Genomic DNA, 10,336 nt, shown 5'->3' with positions numbered 1-10,336 from the left:
AGAGCTGTCTTTGCTCTTGAGAATGAAACACAGAAAGGCTGTAGAAATACAAAATGACCAGTTCACCATGAGCTGGTACTTACCAATTCTGTGTTGTGGAAATGAGTTTAATTTTTTTGGTGTTACTCATTACTCTCACTTCTTCCGTGTTACTCATTTTTCCTACAGATGTAAGAAAACTGGGCCATTTTAGTATAATGTTTAACAGGCAATGCCTGCACACACAGCAAAACCTTTAGATTTAGCCTACATGGTTTTATAGTCAGAAGCTATTAACCTCCACCTGTTAGCAATAATTTTTTCTCAGAAGTTAATTTAAAATTAAAAAGCTCCTGAAGACTGGCAATGCAGTCTGTAATCGGTATGAAATGAGAATGAAGTGCACTTTGCATCACTACCTAAATGGCACCTTCTGGTACTTCAGGTTCTTCTCCTGACCAAGGATTCATGGAAGCAAAAATCTGCAAAGGAAACAACTCTTTGTGTGAGTAACCAGAGTACTGGATATGCAAGACTTCTTACCAGAAGCAGTTTTTCTTAGTTCATTTACCCTTCCTAAAGAGAGGGACACTAACCAAAATGAACTAAATTCATTTTGATAGAGTACTCAATTCCATCAAGCCAAGTACAAGGAGAAGCAACATTTTATAATCGTTAATTATACAAACTTTCATTTTGGCCGCATGTTATACGTAATTATGTGTGCACCTGGAAAGAAAAAAAATCAGATAATTCTACGTGTGCCCCCAAGACCTTTCCTCTCCCCCACCTCAGCCCCCACCCCCATATTGGTCTTTTCCAGTTGACTCTTCAGATGACTCTAAGGGGACTACTTGTACACTGTCAATATTATGGCACATAAGCACATTGTGCTTATACCCTTGCCCTATTCCCAGATATTTCCTTTCAAATCAGATTCCATGATTGGATTGCAGTAAAAATCCTCAGCCTCTGTATTACCATAAGCTCTGTTCAGGTTTGAAGTATAATTTGGTCCTTTGTAGAAAAGCAGAATTTTTGGAAGAAATGTAATGCTGTGATCTGATCTAATGATTTAGACTCACTATTTTAGCAAATCCAAAAAAAAAAAAAATTGGCAGTGTTCTCTTTTTGGTAATCCTTTCTTGGAAAAAAAGTAAACTTTTTAATAAATTTCAGTAGTCATGGATGGAAATTCACCAACAGAAACAGTGTTTATTGACCTTTCCGAAGTGCTAGATTTAATTAGATGCTCATTAATACAACTGTGTATAGATTAGTCAAGTCAGCTCTTTTCCATGTTTGTGTGGAGGAGATTCCCAACTCCTTTTAGGCTTGACTGGTAGTTCACTGTAAAGTACATGTTTGCACTTCTCTTTGCAGTGTGCCGTGGAAATGCACCGAACCCACTCAGATGCTGGGATCAGTTTAAGTATAGCAGTCTGGAGATGAGCAGAGGGCTTACCCAGCCTTCTTGGCAGGCTGGTCTACAACTTGACCCTGCCCAGCATCTGAGCAAGCTCCTGTAAAGCCAGCTCAGCCATCTGAGCCATCTCTACACTGCCCTACAGCTGGAGTGCAGACATGCAACGAATGCAGTGGTTTGGTGGTGCTTGGTCCTTTGCTTATGTGCTCGTTCAATCAACCTACTGAGGGAGCACCTTTCCCCAAAGAAAACATGAGTTTTCCCTGTATATTCTTCTGCTTTCTTCCATGCTTTCAGTGTCATGCCACAAGCAGCTGCAGTTTTCTCCAGCTATATTATTAGAGCAGTGCAGCTATGGAAACATGAGTACGACATTTAGGAGGTCTTGCTAGCTTCAGTTTTATTGTGGACTTTTATCTTTCCATGTAAAGGGTAATGTGGAGTTGCAATCATGAAAAAAATATCTGGGATGTTAAACCAAACTGAGGAATTCAAATCCTTAGTTGCATTGACATTTATTATGAACACTTACCTATGAAATTGCTTATGGTACCTTTTCAGGATTTTTTTTTTTCCCTTAGCAACACTGTCTGAAGCTGTAAGAATATCTTTCCATACTTAAAAATAGTGGCTGGAGCCATACACCCATGCACCCTAATACCTACAAATTAATATTTCCATAGAGATTTATTTAATTCTCGAGATAAAAACACATAATGTGTTAAGGGCTACCAAAATTGATAAAGTACTTTAAATATAATGCTTTTGTTCAACTGTTTCTTTCATCTATTCAAGGCACACAACTCCAATGCTTTGACAGACATTTTCTTGCTACTGAAAATCTTCATGTGTCCATGTTGGAGAGGCTGTATAGATGAATACAAAGGTACTGAGTGATGGATATAGTGCTGGGAATGGTAACAAAGAAGTCGATTTGACATCTTGTTCCCCACAAGACCATACTCTTAAAAGTTCTAGGCTGTAAGTTCAAAAATCCTCAGAAGTTTCTCACCACAATTTATGGCAAGTCAACTGTGTGAATATTGTATATACAGTGTAGGTCCCTGTGAGCTGTTCAGCCTCCCTGGATTCTCTTCAAACACTATCAAACACTAGTTCAGATTTTCCTAGCTTCTTTCTTGGAGGCTTTGATTAGTGAATTAATTAAATCTGTTGGTATTTGGAGTATCATTTTTCAGAAGGGATATTAGACAGAACTCCATTAGGAGGGTATTGTATTTCTGAAATAGGTTACCCAAAGAGGTGCTGAAATCTGCTCACTTGAAACTTTTCAAGGCTTGGCCAAGTCTTGGCTCTGCTGAAATACTGCCTTTCTTTCCACTGGTGTTTTCTATTTTTCTATGTAAAATACTCTGCTTTCCCTTGATGTATATATACAGTAATTTTTGGTATTTCACATAGTTTAAGACCAGATGTGACCAGAGTCAAAATTTAATCCAATCATCTGCATTACTCAGACTGCAAAATTTTACCAGGATTTCCAGCTGAAAGCTGTCTCGTAGTCAACTGGCTGTGTGCACTGTAATGAATAAATTCAGTCTTTCTTTAAGAATTGTGGGTGGTAGTGCATATCCTAGTAATGTGGAGGGTTGACCCAGCAGAGAATTATCCTGACAGCTGCCAATCTGAAGTTTGTCACTGGAGTTTTTCAACTTTTATGCATTGGTTTCTCTAGTAGCTCATAAAGTCTTCCTTTGCAGTGTTCACAATCCAAGGTAAGACATTGTTTAATACATTTAATTCCATTAATTCCTATTTATAGGAATCTCCTTTTTTTTCCTGTATGACTTTAAGGAGGGTACGAGATCCAGAATTCTGTTATGATTTGTGTTGATACACAAAGTGTGCAGTTAAGGAACATTGATTACATTAGTTAACGTTGATAACATTAGTTAAGGAACATTGATTCTGTCTACTGCTGTGTTATGAAGCAGTAAAGCAGAATGCTTGAAAAAGTATTTAAATACATATATATTTTAAATAGCTGTGGCCTCAGAGGGAACTTTAGGGTACATTCTTTGGAAAAAGATCATCAGTTTATTTTCTACTCCTCACATTGAGCAAGATTAAATTGTACTTCTCATCTACTGAAATCCCCTTTTTAGACTAAAAATCTCTTCATAGCAGAGGGCGTAATTCTTGTTTCCTTATGAAATCACTTACTGTCCCTTCAGGTGCTATCAGATAGATAAGAGGTACAGTTGGCAGAAAAAAATCTGAAAACAATTACAGAATCACAGAATAGTCTGAGTTGGAAGGGACCCAGAAGGATCAAGTTCAGTTCCTAAGTGAATGGTCCATACAGGGATCAAACCAATGACTATGGTATTGTTAGCACCATGCTCCAACCAACTGAGCTAATCGCAGACAAGTTGTGATTGTTATAGATTAGTAAAAGTAACAGGAGAGAAAGCATTCCAGAATTAAAACCAGATTTTTTTCATTCCATGTTTTCTCAACCGGCTCAAAATGGGAATCTATTTGTGGCCTTTCCTAGTCTGCCTGGATCAAAATGTATGTAAACATAATTCCTGGTGTGATTCCAATAATATTGCCAAACATTACCATTTTGAGGACTACTGTGGCCATATGGTTGAGGATATCATCTCATACTTTGGTTCACCTAACATTTAATCTACAGTGTGGGTCAAACCCAAGGCTGCATTACTGGAGCCTTTCAAGATCCCACAAACCAAAACAAACACTTAGACTAGCAGGAATCAGCTGTGCTGTGAAAAATCCTGTAATGCTGGGTAGGGGTAAGGACAAATCCAGGCATGGATGTGATACCTCCTGCAGGGGGATGGGAGTTACACACCAATGTTCAGGGTTGTGTTGCTGTATCATGATGGAAAAATGAAAGCTCAATGATTCGTTTTTTCATTGGTTACGTGTACTGTCATTTGATACCCTGATGGAGAGCTTTCTGCAGGGGAGGGGTTGGGCCCTGTGAAATCTCAAAGCACTTTCTTTCCATTGTGGGCAGCTCAGTTAAGCTCTTAGTAAACTCAGCTTTTTCTAATTTTGTAATTCCCCTCCAGACATTTGCTTTTGCTCCAAACACAATATTAGCTGTAGTTGTTTTTCTGTGTTTGTGGTGTGGATTGTTTCATTGTTTGTTATTGTTTGGTTATCCTTTTCTACTGTCAGGTATCAATTAAATATTTTATCCTTCTTTGGCTGTAAAATAGCTTGCTAATCATCACAATAATGTTCTTGAATTCAGGATTTAATTGAAGTTTAGTAGTGAAAAATACATGTATTTAGGTACATTGGAAGGAATGTGTTCTTATTGTAACTTTTGTTTACATACAATGGTCCATAAGCTGTATAAATCTTCTGGCACTGAAGACAAAGTTAGTTGAAGCAAATTCATTTCAGTATTATTTCTTAATCCACCAGAACATTCTTCCCTTTTCCTAGAGTAAAACCCTTTTCAAGTCAATTGCTTGAAATGTTTGAAGTGACGAACTGCAGATAGTAAACTGAGCATTTGTTTGAGTTCATGCTTATTACAGCAGTGTTCTGGAAAGTGTTTGTGCTTAGGCTTTTAATAAACTCCCTCTAGAGATCAATTACCATGATTTGTCTAGTTACTACGGATAAGAGATTTTGGGGGGTTGTTGTTGAAATGTTTTGTTTAAGTGAAAGAGTCTTGAATGCTTTTATTCAGGCAGAATAGAAAGAGAATGGGAAGTAGAACCTCCAAGGAAAAAATATAATTTAAATGGTAAAAGGACTCTGCAACATTGGCAGGTCTTGTAGGACAATTTTGTCTGTGTGTTTTAGGCTTGTTCACAGGTAGTCCAGAATGTAGGTCAGCAGGGGAAGATGTATAAGAAAGAGGATAAGCAGCGATAATACTTTTGACAAAGTTTTCTCACTATAAGGTTTCAGTATAATCAAAACCAGTTTAGCATTTGAGGAGAAGCACCATGAAATGGAGTAATGGAATTAGCTTTTATGTTTTTCCAGGAACCTAAACCACATTTCCTGTCACAACTGTATATTATTAATACAAGGCATCTGCTAAGTCGGAGCTGCCCTAAAATGTGCACACATGTAATATGTCTGGTTCAAATAATTTTTTTTTTTTTTTACATTTGCAATAAAAAGCTAAAGAAAGATGCTGTCTCAACCCATCATAAAAAAAGAGTATGATTTGGAATACTGCAAGTTTTCAGCATGGTCTCGCAGACAGATAATACAATTCCGTTAATTTTGCTGTTACAAGACTCTTGCTGCCTGCATTTTTATGTCATTCTTCCCTTTCATTTTGCATTCTGAGGTTGCAACAATTAGTTTCCAGTCACAGAGGGAAATGAGCATCTATCTTGAAACTCCCTCTGTTTCCCAGCCCCCTGTCATTTAGAACTGGGTGTAGAAAGTTGTTTGTTGTCTGATTTTTGGGGTGGTGGTGATGCATGTCATCTTTTCTTATGTTGTAACCAGCCTCCACAGGCTTAAGGCAACGGGCACAAAATCTGCTAATGAAATGGGATCATCTCAGGAATATAATGTCCGGAATATGATTTCCCAGGAAATAACGATATTATGTAATGATAACGCCCTATACAGAGGTGTTCCCACATTAATACCCATTCTGAAAAAAATCGATTACTGCATTTCATTGCATTTCCTTATAGATTGCTTCAACATATGCCAAGAATGACTGAGACTTCTCTGAGAGCCAGTCAAGCCTGGGAGTTTGGCACCATGTCCTGGACTGTGAATCAGAACAAGATGACTCAAATTCTTATGTAGTTTCCCTAGCCCTCTCCCAAAGACCTGTGTGGAAGGGTTCTGGATGGTGCGACAGGTATCTGTCAGTGTGTGTTGCTCCTGTCAGGTTAGTCTTTTTAATATGTGCCACAGTGGGAGAGCGTACCTGAAATCCCACTTGCTTATGTTAGATGGCTTCCCAGAGGCCTCACAGACTGGCATAAACTCCAGCCAAATGTAGCTGTAAGCTGAGATAACCCGAGAGCTCTGACGTGGTGATAACTGGTCAGCTGGTTTTCCATCCGTCATGCCCCTTCCCACTAAAGGGGAGCCAGGAAGGATTCTTTTTGATAGGTGTCTCAGACAAAAAATAAAGCGCAAACTCAGCAATATTATATCTGAGAACCGTTTATTGATGGAGGGTAAGTGTTCCTACTAAAGGGAAACAGAAAAGAGAGCAGAGAGGGAAAAAGAAACATGAAGAAAGAAACAGAAGACAGGGGCAGTGTCACCACAAGAACCCCACCATCCTGTCAGCGTCAGCCCAGCAGGCGAACCACACAAGTTGCAAGCTGCAGTGAGTGGTTGGGTGCAATCTTCGAGCAGTGGTGGCAGAGTGCCTCTGGCATTGCCTGCACACCGTGGCGAGCCTTGCGCAGCTCTTGTGAGCAGTGGCGGCGGCTGCACCTGCAGGCTCAGGCTATGGGATGCTAGTATAGGCTTGTGCTGTGGGCTGCAACTCCAGGCTTCTGCTGTAGGCTGCGACTGCAGGCTCCTGCTGGGTGTAGGCGGTGGCGGCTGCAGCTGTAGCATGGGAAAGCCGGCGGCAGCAGCGGTCATGGCTGGGTGCAGGCGGCGGCGATTGCGGCTGCACCGCGGTGACAGGGCAGGGGCAGCTGGCTGCAGCAGCGCCCACTCTGCTGGGGAAGTAGCAGAGCACAGGGTTGTCCCGGTGGTGAGTTGGTTTGCAGAAAAGGTGAAGCAGGGCAAAGCAGGTATGGGCAGGGAAGCAGGACCACAGGGAGGAAAAGAAGGGGACGAGGAGAAGGGCCAAGATGACCCTCCAAGTGAAGTGAGCCCCTGATCCCTCCAAGAAACCAAAAGCAAAAATGGTTCAATGAGGTTCAGTGGTTCCAGTTGTGTTGCAGTTAGCGGCTTTTTTTTTTTTTTTTTTTTTTTTTTTTTTTTTTTTTTTTTTTTTGTCCCTAAGGTTCCTTCCACAGCCTGACTTCAAGGGCATTCTTCCCGGGCATCCTGGCATTTCCCCTGCCAGCAAGTGGTGGAGGAGGATGGTGTCACGGCCCGATCATGGAAGCTTTCTCTGCCTTGACTGTCTGCCAGGTGAGGCTTCCCTGGGGGCAGGGCTGCTAGCACATGTGTAGCTCTTATAGGAATCCTTCACCTCATGTGTAACATATGTTGAGGAATAAATAAAAATCAGATTAGTCCCTCTCACTTAACCAATTAACTTTTTGATAACACCAACCCAATCTTCTTTTTCTCATGTTTGTGGTGCCAGTGGTGCTTGACCACCTTACCCTTGGTCTTTTCTCTGTTCTTTCTAAACAGCTCCAACCATTTCCACAAATGGTGCCAAGAAAAAAAAACAAACCCCCCAGCACTTTAAAGGAATTGTTCTTAGCAAAAAATGAAAACACACTTATACAATGTACTAGTTGGAAAGCACACCAATGGGTGATCCCAAGTCAGAACTATAATTTAATAGGAAGAGTAAGATAAAGGCAATAATACAGGAACACTAGTTTAAACTGACAGTGTCAGGATACAACGTGACACCCTGTTGATCAGGTTGGTGGTAGCAGTCTGATTAAATGGCGGCTGTAGTTCTGTTGAAATTATAGATGTTGTTCTGTTGAAGTGGTGATCCTGTAACAGGGTCTGTCTTCCTCTGAAGGTCCAGTGGTGGTTGTGTAGTTCTTGTCCCTCGGGAACCCAGTAGGAAAGGCTGCTTTTGGTGTTCCAAGCCTCAGATCTCCAGTTAGGAATGCTTGGTTCCTCCCCCTGGGCAGAGCATTTCACAATGGGCAGATGTAATTATATGAGTCATGCAGTGAGACACGATGGCCCATTAGCAGAAGATATACACCCCCCCCCCTGCCCTGCCCCCCGAGGGAGTTATCAGGAATGAGTCATGGAAGAGATAAAGAACACTACCCCACCTATTTTTAACAGCTTATGAAGATGGTGATAGAACACATACTGTTGGTTTTGTCTTACATGGTAACCTAAGACAAATAAGCAGTTTGCAAAGCCTCCCTTCAGCCCTTTTAATTATTGAGCTTCATCTTTATTCATCCTTGGTCTGGTGTGATCCCTTGGATGTGTTATACCTAATTTATGGATTCTGAGATTAAAAGGACAAAAATCATAGCTAGTTCATGTCTGCAGTTCTTTGCAGGTTTACACCAGAGAGCATCTGAATTTGATTGTGCTAAAAACCCTTTTTCAGTGTAATCAAGTGACAGTTCACATTGGAGGGAGTAACCTGCCACTCCAACTGTACAGCTGATTTGAGCCCTGAAAAATTTGGCTATAAAATAACAATGATATTTTATAACCTATTTTTAGAAGCAGATTGGAGGATCTGAAAGCCAGGCTGGGTGTTTTAAGGTTGGGACATCTACTGGGATAAAGATTTTGCCAGTAGAGTTAATTAAAAATTTCCTTGGTTGATGAACTAAAACCAAATCCTGCTCATCCAGTTCAGATTGTGTAAAAAGAAGATATTGTTTGGAATTTACTCTCCAATGGGGCTAATTATTCTTTATATTTCACCCATCACATTATAATCCTCTTAAGAGAAAAGGAAGAAGAAGTGTTCTCATTAAATTCTGAAACAGGCATTTTTTTCTGACAAGCTCCTCTTTCTTTGAAGAGGCTAATATCCAATGATGGAAAATGTAAAGAATAAATAAAAAAGCTTTGTACAGAATGGTTTACTTAAAATTACACTGTCAAAGAGCTTTTCATAATAACTAAAAAAAAAAAATTACACAATGTTTGTGATGAAAACACTATTGAAACTGCAGCCTGCTTGCTCACCTGGTGGTGTTTTCATGTTCTTTCTTAATGAACACACTCTGTGTTTTGTTATTGAAAGGCTGCCTGGGAGACCTGGGCTGGTAGCATTGACTTTCCTCAAAGACAGAAGCCTCAATTGAGCAAATCAGTTCTATATAGCAACGAAATAAGAAAAAAATTTGAGCATGCTCTCAAGTTCCATTAATTCAAGTTATTTTCTAGCCTGGAGACTAAGGGGTCGCTAGTAGCTACACATACTTTTGCAGTACGACCAGATGTTTTGGGCACAGTGCCTATGTGTTGGGGTGAAACTGGATGAGAATCCTGTCCTTAGTAGCTGTGTACACACAGTTCTGGTTTCTCTGTGAGAGCAGTGTGTGTTGATATCCATGGGAGAATGGAATGCTTGGGTGTATGAATGATATAAATGATGAGTGGATATATGAGATATATATATGTACGGATATGCCTCTTATACAGGACAGAGCAAAGTCTAACAGCTTCAAAATCAAATTGCCCTGGTACCATGCCAATTCAGACATGAACTCCCTTAGAAGGTAGAGACGGCCAAATGAGGCTCATGTGGACCATTATGAACCTGGACTTTTTCTATCCAAGAGTAATTTCATCATTCCTGCAGCCCCATCATATAAGTTTTCCTGATGAAATATACCTCCTTAGTTAAGGACTCTCTGTCCAGATGAAGAAAAGCAGATCCATTCTTAGCAGATCTATTTTTATGTATGAAACACTGTAATTTAGAGCTGTATGATGTTTCTACCTGAACACACGGAAAAAAACCTTTTGTCTCATATCTAAAAAAACTTGTCTTAGCTGGGAAATAATTAATCTGAAGGAGTAGTTTGAAGTAGGGGATAGTTATGTTCTTTTCCAGGCCCGCTTGCCTGCCGAAGTGTTACTGAGGGGCAGAAAATGTTCCAGAGAAGTTCATGTTCAATTTTGGTGGTACTGTGATTATAGACTTATAATAGTTATATGAGGACAGCTGTTAGACTAAAAGGTGATTGTACCAGTTTGACTGAAGTCCCCTGAACAACATGTCCATGTTTTAAATAAGCTTCCCCACCCTGTGCTACAGCTCCTGCTATGTGCTCTCCCTTAACTGTAGCATTTTTCTGTAGGTTG

This window comes from Chamaea fasciata, unplaced genomic scaffold (assembly GCF_029207755.1).
Source record: "Chamaea fasciata isolate MVZ Bird 193981 ecotype frontalis unplaced genomic scaffold, bChaFas1.0.hap1 SCAF_3, whole genome shotgun sequence".
NCBI classification, from domain to species: domain Eukaryota; kingdom Metazoa; phylum Chordata; class Aves; order Passeriformes; family Sylviidae; genus Chamaea; species Chamaea fasciata.
Note: the sequence above shows the minus strand (reverse complement) of the source record.